Source organism: Lynx canadensis, chromosome C1 (genome assembly GCF_007474595.2).
Source record: "Lynx canadensis isolate LIC74 chromosome C1, mLynCan4.pri.v2, whole genome shotgun sequence".
NCBI classification, from domain to species: Eukaryota; Metazoa; Chordata; class Mammalia; order Carnivora; family Felidae; genus Lynx; species Lynx canadensis.
This window is the reverse complement of record NC_044310.1, coordinates 88,001,014-88,018,199: the sequence shown is the minus strand read 5'-3', so window position 1 is coordinate 88,018,199 and position 17,186 is coordinate 88,001,014. Positions and strand designations below refer to the sequence as shown.

Below are 17,186 nucleotides of genomic sequence, written 5' to 3'. Positions count from 1 at the left end.
TTAAACTACCCATATATTGGTTGATCCCTTTTGCCCATCAGGCCAAAGTTTGAGGCTATTCCTCAATGAATCTACATCACTCTACTTACATAATAGGAAAAGAAAGAATGGCTTCATTATCATAATTGGTTCATAAAGATTGAATGCCTCCAATTATTGAGCACGAGACCGAGTGCTATTTGTGGACTACCTCATACAATCCTGACAAAGATTTACATCAGGTATTCCAGTGTGCAAATGAGGAAACTGAGGCTGAGAGAAATTATGCTGAGAGTCACATATTCAGTATGTAATGGAGCTGTAATTTTATTTTAGGCAATCTGGCCGCAGCATTTATGCTCCACCACTGTACTCTATAGAAAAGCTATGCTGCATAGTGATTAAAACATAGACACAGAAGCCTGATCAGTTGGGTTCAAATTCCACTCTGCCATTAACCAGTTGTGTGGACCTAGAGAAGTGATTTAATTTCTCTGTCTCAATGGTCCCCTCTGCAAAATGGTGATAGGAATAATAGAGATAGTATCTTCTCCATTAGGACATTATAAGGATTAAATGAGTTAATATATGTAGAACATTAGAATAGTGTCAAGTGTATGATTAACATTATATAAATGTTAGACTTTTGTTATACCATCTCCTTTGTATTATGACTGACCAGAAAGAGGATTATCTGCCCTGAAAGAAACAACCTGGTGATCACAGAAAATTCCATCAGGCATTTTTTTTATTTCTCTGCTGCATACATTTATTTTTTACCAGAAAACAAAGTATGATGGCTCCTTTCCAATTGTTCTATTTAATTGAACAATTATGATTAAAGATCAGCATTATCTTTAATGAGTTTTCCTACAGCCACATTAACTCTTCTCTTTAAATTGGGTGTTCGGTGGATCTTTTGAATTTCTTGTTGATGATAGCAAATTCAAATTTAAAGTCATTGTTATATTCCCTTATTACAGGACTAGAAATGGATACTCTAAAGTTTGCTTCATGTTGTTAAAGACTTGTTTTCCCTAAAGATGAAAATTCAAAGAACATTTAAAAGGACACCTGAGGGGTGCCTAGGTGGCTCAGTCGGTTGAGCGTTCGACTTGGGCTCACGTCATGATCTCTCAATTTGTGAGTCAGAGCCCCACGTCGGGCTCTGTGCTGACAGCTTGGAGCCTGGAGCTTGCTTCGGATTCTGTGTCTCCTTCTCTCTCTGCCCCTCCCCCACTTGTGCTCTGTCTCTCTGTGTCTATAAAAAATAAATAAAATATAAAAAAATTTTAAAGGACACCTGAAAAATCACAAGGACAGATTTAATATAGTCATATAGATTGTTAAAATGTATTTATGTTGTATTATTTTTCCAAGAAATATCACATTGAAATAAACTCTTGTTGATAGAACTAAGTTATTTGTTTTGGTTCTAAAAATTACCCAATATAGGGGCACCTGGGTGGCTCAGTCAGTTGAGCATCCAACTCTTGATTTTGGCTCAGGTCATGATCTTAACCGTTTGTGAGATTTAGCCCTGCATTGGGGTCTGTGCTGACAGCACTGAGCCTGCTTGGGATTCTCTCTCTCTGTCTCTCTCTGCTCCTCCCCTGTGCGTGTTTGTGCTTACGCTCTCTCTCTCTCAAAATAAATAAATAAATAAATAAATAAATAAATAAATAAACAAACTTAAAAAAAAAAAGATGTATTCTTAAAAAAAAAATTACCCAATATAGGGGCAGCTGTGTGGTTCAATCAGTTACATCTGACTCTTGGTTTTGGTTCAGGTCATGATCTCAAGGTTTGTGAGATCCAGCCTGAGATCTCGACCTTCATGCTAATAGCATGGAGCCTGCTTGGGACTCTCTTGCTACACCTCTCTCTGCTTGTGCCCTCTCTCTCTCTCAAAATAAGTAAACTTTTAGAAAGCACTTCATAAATATCTATTTTATAGGCCAATTGTGAAGATTAAATGTCTAATTAATGTAAAACATCTAATACAAAGACTCAAAATTAGTTGACTCTACTATTCTCCTACTCCTTTACACCCATCCTCTGCCCCAGCCTTTTTCAAAAAGTAGGATCACTCCTAGGATAAATGAGACACCAAGAAAATATTTTTGGTATAACTTACTATAGAAATAAGTAATCTGACTTTAAGAACTAGAAAATTTCTGGGCCCATAGGAGGTATTATGATTTGTTGATGAAGACTGAAAACAGTGGATAGAAAAAATACACAATCATATTTGTTTATTGTCAATAGTATGAATAAAAATTCTTTATGGTGCTCAAGCATTATGCATTCCTTTTTAATTCAGGAGCTATTTCTTTTCATTCTTTATTGTCAAAGGTGTGATCCCTGTCCAGTGTCATATTTCCACTACAAGACAAAGATAGCAACTTATTTTTTACAATGCTATGGTCTTTGGAACATATTTTTATTGAAACAATCCAGGTCTTTTTGCCTTTCTATTTCCAATGCCATTTATTTGTCACTACTTAATGATGTTGCTCTCTCATCCATAATGTTGCTCTAAATAGTGACTTCCAATTCTTCTCTCAAACTGTGTTTTATTTGATGACATTCATGCAAGTCTTATTCAGAGCATGCAGGAAATATAATGATAATTTATTTTTTGGTTTTGTTAAGCTTACCATGTGGAATTTTATAGCATAAATATAGAGCAACCCATTTATAACAATGTCTTCTCTTAAACTCTAGGACATAATAATTGCAGTCCTAAAAATGTGATCTCATTTAATGTAGACTGCACCAGTACCTACATATACTGGCAGTGATGAGAGGAAAGATGAGGAACATTAGGAGCAGTGCAAGAAAAGTGGTCCTAGTTGTACAATGATTGATTGTCTGTTCTTCACCTAGAAAGGCTTAAAACTTATCTGGAAGGGCATGAAATCACATCCATTAAAGGCAAGAGAGGACGTTGATTGAAAGAACCCATTGGGGGCACCTGGATGAGTCAGTCGGTTAATCGTCCACGTTCAGCTCAGATCATGATCTCCCAGTTTGAGTGTGAGCCCTGCGTCAGGATCTGTGCTGACAGCTGAGAGCCTGGAGCCTGTTTTGGATTCTGTGTCTCCCTCTCTCTACCCCTCCTCAGCTTCTGTGCTATCTCTCTCTGTCTCTCTCTCAAAAATAAATAAACATTAAAAAAAAAAAAAGAAGAAAGAACCTATTGGTATTACAGAGCAATAGTGTTGAAAGCCCTCAAAGAAGATATGCATAGCCACCCCTGGAGGATAAGATGGCTTAACACGTGGGTGGAGTCGGCAAAGAGAGTAAACACCCAGGATGTCGGGGGCAGGATATTCAGAGTAAAAAATGTCTGCTGCCAGTCCCACCTCCCTTGGGTGTTGTTGACCAAAGATGGCACAGCAGTTAAACTATATACAATTGATATCCATGCACGAGGCCATAAATAAAGCTCAAGACCAATGTTCTGTGAAAGACTAATATATCTCATAGCCTTGAACTTGGCCTGTATTTGAAATCCCCTCAAAAATTATATCAATAGGATTCTGGAGGCCAATCTTACATTAAAGAAATACTACCCCAGCCAGTAGAAATGATTGGTTTGCTAAGCCACCTTCCAGGAAACAGAGACCAACTATGGTTCCTATAAGTATAAACCCAAAACTACTCATGCCATCTAATCAAGACAACACTTAGGGTAGAGAGTTGGAGGGGTGCCTGGGTGGTTCAGCCAGTTGAGTGTACAACTCTTGATTTAGGTTCAGGTCATGATCTCACAGTTCATGGGTTCAAGCCCTATGTCAGGCTCTGTGCTGACACTACAGAGCCTGCTTAGGATTCTCTCTCTTCTCTCTCTGTCTCTCCTCCTCCTCCTCCTCCTCTCTTTCTCTCTCTCAGTAAATAAATAAACTTAAAACAAAACAAAACAAAAACAAGGATAGAGAGTTGGAGAGTTCTCCAAAGGGGAAAAGTAGGGATCAACTTCTTTGTGGGTGCTGGGCTGGGCTTGAGAGGCCCTGCCCAAATGGCCTTGAAAAATAAGATACTCTAAATTATGGAGTGCTTCAGTTATGGGGACTCAAACAATGGCCCTACTATCCCATGTATGGGACTGATTCTTCAGAAGACTTTTAGTCTCTCTGAGATCCTTGAGTTGTATAGCAGGGATCACTACTTAGTCTGACTTCTGAATCTTCTGTAAACTTATTGACATAAGCCATTCCCTAAGACATAATCAAATTAGTCATTAAAGGATATCTTATGCCAAGTTACAAGTCAATTTTCTTAAAAATTTAAAATCCTGTCTATATCTAGCATGTTTCCCAGATCCCCTCCAATTTTAGCCTTCCCCCATTAATCATAATGGTATCAGTGTACTCAGAAGACTTGAAAGAGTGGGCCTACAAATGGAAGCTTTGCCCTATATTCAAAGGTGTTTTTCCTCAGGGTTTTATCAACTGATATTGTTTTTCTTTCTAATATATTTTTAGCATTTTATGACCTACAGCACACAATTGTTAACAGATATATTCTTGGCTCTCGACAAACATCTTGTCACCAAGGATAGTGTCTCTGATGTTAGACAAATGTAAATATTACATACCAAGCCTTATCTCATTCATCATGTCACTACAATCAATTCTAAAAGAGAACTGAAAGAATCAAAGATTTTAAAAATAAACATAATATAATATATTGAAGAGTGACCATATAGTATCCAATGCATTTGCTGATTACTCACCTCTAATTAAGTTGAGTATACACTATAGTTCTTCCAATTCTGTTTCATGATCCCCACCTTTAAACCCTCAGTAACTAACCATGTTAGCTACTTTTCAGACTTTTGTTTTAATTCCTCCCATAGCTTTTAGATATTCCTCTTTGTACCTGTTTCTTTTTCCTAAGTGCCCTACAGATTACAATATGCATCTTTAATTTATCACAGCATATTTCAAGTTAATATTTTGTCACCTCACAAAAAGTGAAATGATCTTAGTAATAGTAATCTTTTGTTTTAATATATGAAATTTATTGTCAAATTGGTTTCCATACAACACCCAGCGCTCATCCCAAAAGATGCCCTCTTCAATACCCATCACCTACCCTCCCCTCCCTCCCACCCCCCATCAACCCTCAGTTTGCTCTCAGTTTTTAAGAGTCTCTTATGCTTTGGCTCTCTCCCACTCTAACCTCTTTTTTTTTTTTCCTTCCCCTCCCCCATGGGTTTCTGTTAAGTTTCTCAGGATCCACATAAGAGTGAAAACATATGGTATCTGTCTTTCTCTGTATGACTTATTTCACTTAGCATCACACTCTCCAGTTCCAACCACGTTGTTACAAAGGGCCATATTTCGTTCTTTCTCATTGCCACGTAGGACTCCATTGTGTATATAAACCACAATTTCTTTATCCATTCATCAGTTGATGGACATTTAGGCTTTTTCCACAATTTGGCTATTGTTGAGAGTGCTGCTATAAACATTGGGGTACAAGTGCCCCTGTGCATCAGTACTCCTGTATCCCTTGGGTAAATTCCTAGCAGTGCTATTGCTGGGTCATAGGGTAGGTCTATTTTTAATATTTTGAGGAACTTCCACACTGTTTTCCAGAGTGGCTGCACCAATTTGCATTCCCACCAACATTGCAAGAGGGTTCCCGTTTCTTCACATCCTCTCCAGCATCTATAGTCTCCTGATTTGTTCATTTTGGCCACTCTGACTGGTGTGAGGTGATACCTGAGTGTGGTTTTGATTTGTATTTCCCTGATGAGGAGCGACGTTGAGCATCTTTTCATGTGCCTGTTGGCCATCCGGATGTCTTCTTTAGAGAAGTGTCTATTCATGTTTTCTGCCCATTTTTTCACTGGGTTATTTGTTTTTCAGGTGTGGAGTTTGGTGAGCTCTTTATAGATTTTGGATACTAGCCCTTTGTCCGATATGTCATTTGCAAACATCTTTTCCCACTCTGTTCGTTGCCTTTTAGTTTTGTTGATTGTTTCCTTTGCTATGCAGAGACATTTTATCTTCATGAGGTCCCAATAGTTCATTTTTGCTTTTAATTCGCTTGCCTTTGGGGATGTGTCAAGTAAGAAATTGCTACGGCTGAGCTCAGAGAGGTCTTTTCCTGTTTTCTCCTCTAGGGTTTTGATGGTTTCCTATCTCACATTCAGGTCCTTTATCCATTTTGAGTTTATTTTTTTGAATGGTGTAAGAAAGTGATCTAGTTTCATCTTCTGCATGTTGCTGTCCAGTTCTCCCAGCACCATTTGTTAAAGAGACTGTCTTTTTTCTATTGGATATTCTTTCCTGCTTTGTCAAAGATGAGTTGGCCATACTTTTGTGGGTCTAGTTCTGGGGTTTCTATTCTATTCCATTGGTCTATGTGTCTGTTTTTGTGCCAATATCATGCTGTCTTGATGATTACAGCTTTGTAGTAGAGGCAAAAGTCTGGGATTGTGATGCCTCCTGCTTTGGTCATCTTCTTCAAAATTACTTTGGCTATTCGGGGCCTTTTGTGGTTCCATATGAATTTTAGGATTGCTTGTTCTAGTTTCGAGAAGAATGCTGGTGCAATTTTGATTGGGATTGCATTGAATGTGTAGATAGCTTTGGGTAGTATTGACATTTTAACAATATTTATTCTTCCAACCCATGAGCATGGAATGTTTTTCCATTTCTTTATATCTTCTTCAATTTCCTTCATAAGCTTTCTATAGTTTTCAGCATACAGATCTTTTACATCTTTGGTTAGATTTATTCCTAGGTATTTTATGCTTCTTGGTGCAATTGTGAATGGGATCAGTTTCTTTATTTGTCTTTCTGTTGCTTCATTATTAGTGTATAAGAATGCAACTGATTTCTGTACATTGATTTTGTATCCAGCAACTTTGCTGAATTCATGTATCAGTTCTAGCAGACTTTTGGTGGAGTCTATCGGATTTTCCATGTATAATATCATGTCATCTGCAAAAAGTGAAAGCTTGACTTCATCTTTGCCAATTTTTATGCCTTTGATTTCCTTTTGTTGTCTGATTGCTGATGCTACTAGAATTTCCAACATTATGTTAAACAACAGCGGTGAGAGTGGACATCCCTGTCGTGTTCCTGATCTCAGGGAAAAAGCTCTCATTTTTTCCCCCATTGAGGATGATGTTAGCTGTGGGCTTTTCAAAAATGGCTTTTATGATGTTTAAGTATGTTCCTTCTATCCCGACTTTCTCGAGGGTTTTTATTAAGAAAGGATGCTGGGGGCGCCTGGGTGGCGCAGTCGGTTAAGCGTCCGACTTCAGCCAGGTCACGATCTCGCGGTCCGTGAGTTCGAGCCCCGCGTCGGGCTCTGTGCTGACAGCTCAGAGCCTGGAGCCTGCTTCCGATTCTGTGTCTCCTTCTCTCACTGACCCTCCCCCGTTCATGCTCTGTCTCTCTCTGTCCCAAAAATAAAAAAATAAACGTTGAAAAAAAAAATTAAAAAAAAAAAAAAAAAGAAAGGATGCTGAATTTTGTCAAATGCTTTTTCTGCATTGATCGACAGGATCATATGGTTCTTATCTTTTCTTTTATTAATGTGATGTATCACGTTGAATGATTTAGGAATGTTGAAGCAGCCCTGAATCCCAGGAATGAATCCCACTTGATCATGGTGAATAATTCTTTTTATAAGCTGTTGAATTCTATTTGCTAGTATCTTATTGAGAATTTTTGCATCCATATTCATCAGGGATATTGGCCTGTAGTTCTCTTTTGTTACTAGGTCTCTGTCTAGTTTAGGAATCAAAGTAATACTGGCTTCATAGAATGAGTCTGGAAGTTTTCCTTCCCTTTCTATTTTTTGGGATAGCTTGAGAAGGATAGGTATTATCTCTGCTTTAAATGTCTGGTAGAATTCCCCAGGGAAGCCATCTGGTCCTGGACTCATTTGTTGGGAGATTTTTGATAACTGATTCAATTTCTCCCCTGGCTATGGGTCTGTTCAAGCTTTCTATTTCCTCCAGTTTGAGTTTTGGAGGTGTGTGGGTGTTTAGGAATTTGTCCATTTCTTCCAGGTTGTCCAGTTTGTTGGTATATAATTTTTCATATTATTCCCTGATAATTGCTTGTATCTCTGAGGGATTGGTTGTAATAATTCCATTTTCATTCATGATTTTATCTATTTGGGTCATCTCCCTTTTCTTTTTGAGAAGCCTGGCTAGAGGTTTATCAATTTTGTTTATTTTTTCAAAAAACCAACTCTTGGCTTCATTGATCTGCTCTACAGTTTTTTTTAGATTGTATATTGTTTATTTCTGCTCTGATCTTTAATGTTTCTTTTCTTCTGCTGGGTTGGGGTGTCTTTGCTGCTCTGCTTCTATTTCCTTTAGGTGTGCTGTTAGATTTTGTATTTGGGGTTTTTCTTGTTTCTTGAGATAGGCCTTGGATTGCAATGTATTTTCCTCTCAGGACTGCCTTCGCTGCATCCCAAAGCATTTGGATTGTTGTATTTTCATTTTCGTTTGTTTCCCTATATTTTTAAATTTCTTCTCTAATTGCCTGGTTAACCCATTCATTCTTTAGTAGGGTGTTCTTTAACCTCCATGCTTTTGGAGGTTTTCCAGATTTTTTCCTGTGGTTGATTTCAAGCTTCATAGCGTTGTGGTCTGAAAGTATGCATGGTAAGATCTCAATTCTTCTCTACTTATGAAGGGCTGTTTTGTGACCCAGTATGTGATCTATCTTGGAGAATGTTCCATGTGCACTTGAGAAGAAAGTATATTCTGTTGCTTTGGGATGTAGAGTTCTAAATATATCCGTCAAGTCCATCTGATCCAATGTATCATTCAGGGCCCTTGTTTCTTTATTGACCGTGTGTCTAGATGATCTATCCATTGTTGTAAGTGGGGTATTAAAGTCCCCTGCAATTACCACATTCTTGTCAATAAGGTTGCTTATGTTTGTGAGTAATTGTTTTATATATTTGGGGGCTCCTGTATTCAGCACATAGACATTTGGAATTGTTAGTTCTTCTTGATGGATAGACCCTGTGATTATTATATAATGCCCTTCTTCATCTCTTGTTACAGCTTTTAATTTAAAGTCTAGTTTGTCTGATATAAGTATGGCTACCCCAGCTTTCTTGTGACTTCCAGTAGCATGATAAGTAGTTCTCCATCCCCTCACTTTCAATCTGAAAGTGTCCTCAGGTCTAAAATGAGTCTCTTGTAGACAAAAAATAGATGGGTCTTGTTTTTTTATCCATTCTGATACCCTATGTCTTTTGGTTGGTGCATTTAGTCCATTTACATTCAGTGTTATTATAGAAAGATATGGGTTTAGAGTCATTGTGATGTCTGTAGGTTTCATGTTTGTAGCGATGTCTCTGGTACTTTGTCTCCCAGGATCCCCCTTAGGATCTCTTGTAGGGCTGGTTCAGTGGTGATGAATTCCTTCAGTTTTGTTTGTTTGGGAAGACCTTTATCTCTCCTTCTGTTCTAAATGACAGATTTGCTGGATAGAGGATTCTTGGCTGCATATTTTTTCTGTTCATCACATTGAAGATTTCCTGCCATTCCTTTCTGGCTTGCCAAGTTTCAGTAGAGAGATCGGTCACGAGTCTTATAGTTCTCCCTTTATATGTTAGAGCACGTTTATCCCTAGGTGCCTTCAGAATTTTCTCTTTATCCTTGTATTTTGCCAGTTTCACTATGATATGTCGTGCAGAAGATCAATTCGAGTTACGTCTGAAGGGAGTTCTCTGTGCCTCTTGGATTTCAATGCCTTTTTCCTTCCCCAGATCGGGGAAGTTCTCAGCTATTATTTCTTCAAGTACAACTTCAGCACCTTTCCCTCTCTCTTCCTCCTCTGGAATACCAATTATGCATAGATTATTTCTCTTTAGTGCATCACTTAGTTCTCTAATTTTCCCCTCATACTCCTGAATTTTTTTATCTCTCTTTTTCTCTCTTCTTCTTTTTCCATAATTTTATCTTCTAGTTCACCTATTCTCTCCTCTGCCTCTTCAATCTGAGCCGTGGTCGTCTCCATTTTATTTTGCAGCTCATTGATAGCATTTTTTAGCTCCTCCTGGCTGTTCCTTAGTCCTTGATCTCTGTAGCAATAGATTCTCTGCTGTCCTCTATACTGTTTCAACCCCAGTGAGTAATTTTATGACTATTATTCTAAATTCACTTTCTGCTATATTGTTTAAATCCTTTTTGATCAGTTCGTTAGCTGTCGTTATTTCCTGGAGGTTTTTTGTTTTGTTTTGTTTTTAATGTTTATTTATTTTTGAGACAGAGAGAGACAGAGCATGAATGGGGGAGGGTCAGAGAGAGGGAGACACAGAATCTGAAACGGGCTCCAGGCTCTGAGCTGTCAGCACAGAGCCCGACGCGGGGCTCGAACTCACAGACCGCGAGATCATGACTTGAGCCGAAGTCGGCCGCTCAACTGACTGAGCCACCCAGGCGCCCCTCCTGGAGGTTTTTTTGAGGGGAATTCTTCCGTTTCATCGTTTTGGATAGTCCCTGGAGTGGTGCGGAACTGCAGGGCACTTCACCTGTGCTGTCTTGAATAGCTTGCATTGGTAGGCGGGGCCACAGTCAGACTGATGTCTGCCCCCAGCCCACCGCTGGGGCAACAGTCAGACTGGTGGGTACCTTCTCTTCCCGTCTCCTAGGGACAGGATTCACTGTGGGGTGGTGTGGCCCATCTGGGCTGCTTGCACACTGCCAGACTTGTGGTGCTTGGGATCTGGTGTATTAGCTGGGGTGGATCAGCAAGGTGCAAGGGGGCAGGAGCGGCAGGCTCTGCTCGCTTTTCCGTTGGTGATCTGCTTCAGGAGGGGCCCTGCGGCACTGGGAGGGAGTCAGACCTGCCGCTGGAGGGATAGATCTGCAGAAGCACAGTGTTGGCTGTTTGTGCAGTGCAAGCAAATTCCCTGACAGGAACTGTTCCCTTCGGGATTTGGCTGGGGGATGAGTGAGGGAGATGGTGCTGGTGAGCACCTTTGTTCCCTGCCAAGCTGAGCTCTGTGGTCCCGGGCTCAACAACTCTCCCTCCTGTTGTCCTCCAGCCCTCCCGTTCTCCAAGCAGAGCTGTTAACCAATAACCTTCCAGATGTTAAGTCCTGTTTGCTCTCAGAACACACTCTGTCTGGCCCCTCCACTTTTGCAAGCCAGACGGGTGCTCTGCTTTGCCGGTGGGCTGCCCCTCCACCCCGGCTCCCTCCCGCCAGCTCCGGAGAATTGGTTCTGCTAGTCTTCTGGTGGTTTTCTGGGTTATACAGGCAGGTGTGGGTGGAATCTAAGTGATCCGCAAGACACAGTGAGCCCAGTGTCCTCCTACACTGCCATCTTCCGACCAAGCCAGTAATAATCTTTATTATCCTGATAAACATTTGTTGCTAGTACCATTATATTTTCAGAAAATTGTTTTCCAGCTTAAAAACTTGAGTGTGACGATCTTTCTGAAACTTTTAGTCCTAATTTTAAAACTACCCTGTGCTTCTAGAATAAACTTAACCGATCACAATTACTTTAATTTAACTTAATTTAATTTAATTTAATTTAATTTAAATTGTTTTTTATATAGAGAGAACATGATCAGGGAAAAGATGCAGAGGGTCAGAGAGAGGAGAGGGAGAATCTGAAGCATGCTCCACGCTCAGTGCAGAGTCTATTGTGGGGCTCAATCCCACTACCCTGGGATCATGAACTGAACCAAAATCAAAATCAGACATTCAACTGACTGAGCCACCCAAGCACCCTACAATATTTTATTTTTAAAATTCATTGTAGGAGTCAGTTTGGATATATTTTGTTTATAATTTTGGAATGCATGTTTGTGAGTTCAATAAGCCACAGTTTACTTCCTAGAACTGTCTTTGTAATGTTTGTTATCAAGTTTTTATTAGCTTCATAAAGGAAAATGGGGGTGCTTCTTTTCTCTATACCTAAAATTATATTTGTGAAAGACTATAATTATTTATTATTTTTTTAAAAAAATTTTTAAATGCTTCTTATTTATTTTGAGACAGAGAGAGACAGAGCATGAGCAGGGGAGGGGCAGGGAGAGGGAGACACAGAATCTGAAGCAGGCTCCAGGCTCTGAGCTGTCAGCACAATGCCTGATGCAGGGCTCAAACCCACAGACTGTGAGATCATGACCTGAGCTGAAGTCGGATGCTTAACTGACTGAGCCACTCAGGCACCCCTATTTATTCTTTTTTTAAACATTTATTTATTTTTGAGAAAGAGAGAGAGAGAGAGAACACAAGCTGGGGAGGGGCAGAGAAAAAGAGAGACACAGAATGGGAAACAGGCTCCAGGCTCTGAGCTGTCAGTGCAGAGCCCCATGCGGAGCCCAGATTCACGGACCGTGAGATCATGACTTGAGCCAAAGTCAGATGCTTAACTGATTGAGCCATCCAGGTGCCCCTATAATTATTTGTTTCTTAAATGTTTGATAGAACTTGCTGGCCTAATTATTTGTGCTTAAAGTTTTCTTTATTGAAAGATTTAATTGTGATCTAATTTTTAAAATAATCGTAGCACTTTTCTATTTTCATTCACTTTTTTGATTCAGATTCAGTAGGATGTTTTTAGGAATTTTTCTAGTCCACCTATTTTCAAAGTTGTTGTAAAAATAATTGTTATATCTTTTATTATAATTTTAATGCCAGCAGCAAGTGCAACTAGTTATGTCCCCATTTCATTTCCAATCCTCTTTATTTGGGCCTTCCCTCTTTTTACTTGATCAATTTTATGACTTTTCTTGATTTTATAAATTTTTGCAAGACCAACTTTTTTTTTATTGAACATAATCTGTTTTTGTTTTTAATCTTATTATTTCCTTTCTTTTTTTGACAGAATCCCTTTTTTATTTTGTTTTTTCATTTTTTATTTTTATTTTTTTAATAGTGACTACAAGACACTTTATGTTTTTGAACTTTCACAAAAATTTTAATATGACCCAAACTTGATATGAAAAGTACATGATAATTATTGAGTTATAATATTTTATCTTTTTGTAGTCACATGGTTCATTTTATTTGTTTTTATTATTTAAATTCCAGTTAGTTAACAGTGTAATATTAGTTTCATGTGTACAATATAGTTATTCATCACTTCAGTACTACACCTGGTGATTATCACACACATGCACACACACACAGATTTCTAAAATGAGCTCAAATGTGTGTCTTCTTTGTGGTTAAGTAATATCCATTATATATATATTATAGATATAATATATATGTCACTTCTTATTCATTTTTCAGTTGGTGAAAACTTGGGCTGTTTCATAATTTGGCTATTGTTGATTATGCTGCTATAAACATCAGGATGCTTGTATCCCTTTGAATTAGTATTTTTGTATTCTTTGGGAAATTACCTAATAGTGCAATTGCTGGATCATAGGGTAGTTCTATTTTTAACTTTTTGAGGAATCTCCATACTGTTTTCCAGAGTGGCTGTACCAGTTTGCATTCCCACCAACAGAGCAAGAGCGTTCCCCTTTCCCCACATCCTTGCCAACATCTGTTGTTTCTTGTGTGTTTTTTTTATTAAGTTTATTTATTTATTTCGAGAGAGAGAGAATACATGTACATGCATGTGCATGTGTGAGCAGGGGAGGAGCAGAGAGAGATGTAGGGAGAGAATCCCAAACAGGCTCTACACTTTCAGCACAGAGCCTGATGTGGGGCTTGATCTTACCAACTGTGAGATCATGACCTGAGCCAAAATCAAGAATTGGATGCTTAACTGACTGAGCCACCCAGGCACAACTGTGTTGTTGATTTTAGACATTATGACAGGCGTGAGGTAATATCTCATTGTAGTTTTGATGGGTATTTAACTGATGATGAGTGATGTTGAGCATCTTTTCATGTGTCTGTTGGCCATGTGTATGTTTTCTCTGGGAAAATCTATATTCATGTCTTCTGCCCATTTTTAAATTGAATTATCCATTTTTTGAGTGTTGAGTTTTATAAGTTCTTTATATATTTTAAATACTAAACCTTTATCAGATATGTCATCTGTGAAGATCTTCTCCCATTCTGTCAATTGCCTTTTAGTTTTGCGGATTGATTCCTTTTTTTGTGAACAAGCTTTTTATTTTATTGAAATCCCAATAGTTTATTTTTGCTTTTGTTTCCCTTGCCTCAGGAAACATATCTAGAAAGAAGCTGCTATGGCCGATGTCAGTGAGTTTACTACCTACGTTCTCTTCTAGGATTTTAATAGTTACCTATCTCACATTTAGGTTTTTCATCCATTTTGAATTTATTTTTTTGTGTATGAGGTAAGAAAGTGATCCAGTTTTATTCTCTTGCATGACTTGTCCAGTTTTCCCAACACCATTTGTTGAAGAGATGGTCTTTTTTCCATTGGATATCCTTTTCTGCTTTACCGAAGATGAGTTGACCATATAGTTGTGGGCCCATTTCTGGGTTTTCCGTTCTGTTCCATTGATCTGTGTGTCTGTGTTTGTGCCAGTACCATACTCTCTTGATGACTACAGCTTTGTAATATAGCTTGAAGTCTGGAATCATGATGCCTCCAGCTTTGCTTGTCTTTTTCAAGGTTACTTTGGCTATTTGAGGTCTTTTGTGGTTCCATAGAAATTGTAGGTTTGTTTGTTCTACCTCTTTGAAAAATGTTTGTGGTATTTTGACAGAGATTATGTTAAATGTGTATATTGCTTTGGGTAGTATAGACATTTTAACAATGTTTATTCTTCCAATCCATGAGCATGGAATGTCTTTCCATTTCTTTGTGTGATCTTCATTTTCTTTCATCAGTGTTTTATATTTTTCAGAGTACAGATCTTTTACCTCTTCAGTTAGGTTTATTCCTAGATCTCTTTTAGTTTTTGGCGCAATTTGGTGCCTTGATTTCTCTTTCTGCTGCTTCATTATTGGTTATAGAAATGCAAGATTTCTCTACATTGATTTTGTATCCCTCGACTTACTGAATTTGTGTTATCAGTTCTAGCAGTTTTTTGTGGAGTTTTTCAGGTTTTCTATATAGAGTATCATGTTATCTGCAAATACTGGAAGTTCGACTTCTTCTTGCTCATTTGGCTACCTTTTGTTTCTTTTTGTTGCCTGATTGCTGTGGCTAGGACTTCTGGTACTATGTAAAATAAGACATCCCTGAGATGAGAATGGACATCCATGTCTTATCAATTTTATGATTTCTTGATAAATTGATAAATTGTCTTTATCAGTTTTATGATGGTAGAGAAAAAGCTCTGTTTTTCCCTATTGGGGACGATGTTAGCTGTGGGTTTTTGTATATTGTCTTTATTATGTTGCGGTATATTCTAGCTAAACCTACTTTTTTGAGGGTTTTTATCATGAGTGGATTATGAACTTTGTTAAATGCTTTCTCTGCATCTATTGGAAGGATCATATGGTTCTTTTTCTTTATTAATGTGGTGTGTCACATTGATTGATTTGAATTATTGAACCATTCTTAAAACCCAGGAATAAATCCCACTTGATCATGGTGCTCATGTGAATGAGTTTTTTAATATTAGATTCAATTTGCTAATATTTTATTAAGAATTTTTGCATCCTTGTTCAGTGATATTGTGGTTCTCTTTTTTAGTGGATTCTGTATCTCATTTTGGTGTCAGGGTATTCCTGGCCTCAAAGAATAAATTTGGAAGTTTTTCTTCCTTTTCTGTTTTTTGGAATAGTTTGAGAATAAAATTAAAAAAAATGATAATAGTAAAATAAAAATAAAAAGGAAGCTGTATACTATTTCCCCTAGAGCTAAAGCTTTTGCAGTGCTCTATGATCCGAAGACTTGGTGCATACAGAGGGTTTGTGTTGGTCTTCCGGGGAAGAGGCTGTTGCACTGATTCTCAGAGGGACTTGCCCCAGTGTAGACACGCCTGCAGGGTGCAGGGGGATTGGTGTAGGTAGCTCCTGCCTCCACTAGGCGGCACTGTTTTGTCCCTGACTTTGATCAGTGCTATGGACAGGGTGAAAATGGCGTTGCCCTGCTTGCTTGACCCCTGAGTGGGGAGCTCATGCCCACCACCCTTCAGGAAGCCTTCACGGAAGAGCAGACTTTCACTTTTCCGTGTGTCCCTGGCCTCACCCTGCCTTCACCCTGCCTGCGTCTGAACTGTCCGCCTGCCAGGCAGCACAGCACTCCTGTGCTTTATGTCAAGTCTGTGGCTAGGCTCCATAACTCCAAATTTTAGGGATCCAAGGGTTTGGTCCTTCACTGATCCCCTGGGGGAGGGTCTCCCTGCACTACTGCCACCTGCAGGTTTGTTACTGGGGACATTATAGCTCAAACATATTCTATAATTGCCAAGCTCCTCTGAGAATAGGCCTACGTAAATCAGACAGAAAGGTATCATTGAAGTTAGGATTATGTTAGCCTACTGGTATGTAATGGAAAAGTGCCAAGGAGTGTAAGATGTTGACAAGAAAGTGTTTGAAGTATTAGGCCATAGCAAGGGGAAAATAAAGATATATCAATAATCTTGAGCACTCAGTGAGTTAAAAGATAAGTGAATGAATGGAAAGATAAGAGGTTGGCGTCAGAAAGTTACAATATATTAATTTATACTTTTCAAGTGTTCATTAGAATGTCTAGTTTAAATAGAGGAAAATAACTAAAACTAAGAAGTTGGATTGAAAACTAGTCATTGGATTGATTAATTTTTTTGGCTGACTTGAGTCAGAAAGTTTTACCTTGAATATCCATAATGGTAACTGTAACTTAATCAATATTGAAATATTTCCCAGTTTACTTGTGTATAATTACAAAATTTAATACTGCAAACAATGAAATTTTATCTTTTATGGATTTATCAAAGTATATTGTCATTTAAAATCAATGAATTAATACTGTGTTAATAAAATAAACGTATACAATCTATTAAAAATAAGAAAGTTTTACAAGTACTCATTTGTGCTTTTAGCTTGGAAAGAAGTCCATGGCGAATGAGGAAGAATATGCTGTTAATGCTCTAAGGTAAGACAGATTTATTCTTTTATATCAACTCATGTTCACACGTTTTTTAGAAAAAGAAGTCATACCCATAATATAATGTTTTTTTCCTTAATTTTACATAACAAAAATATTGCCATTAACATACATTTTAGGTTTTTCTTCTTTGGAGTTATCAAAATTTATTAATCTTTTTGAATAAATCAGCTAAGACCTTGTCAGATATCACTTTGTTTTTAAATTGGAATACACAGATATT

At 38.2% G+C, this 17,186-nt stretch overlaps 1 long non-coding RNA gene across 1 annotated transcript in view; it reads left to right on the top strand.

The window, feature by feature from the left end:
- LOC115520164 overlaps window positions 1-16,951 on the top strand; it is a 65,498-nt gene extending 48,547 nt beyond the window's left edge. The window contains exon 3 of the long non-coding RNA XR_003970712.1: window positions 16,899-16,951. This is a non-coding gene — a long non-coding RNA (uncharacterized LOC115520164). The remainder of the gene's footprint in view (window positions 1-16,898) is intronic.
- Window positions 16,952-17,186: the final 235 nt, after the last annotated feature.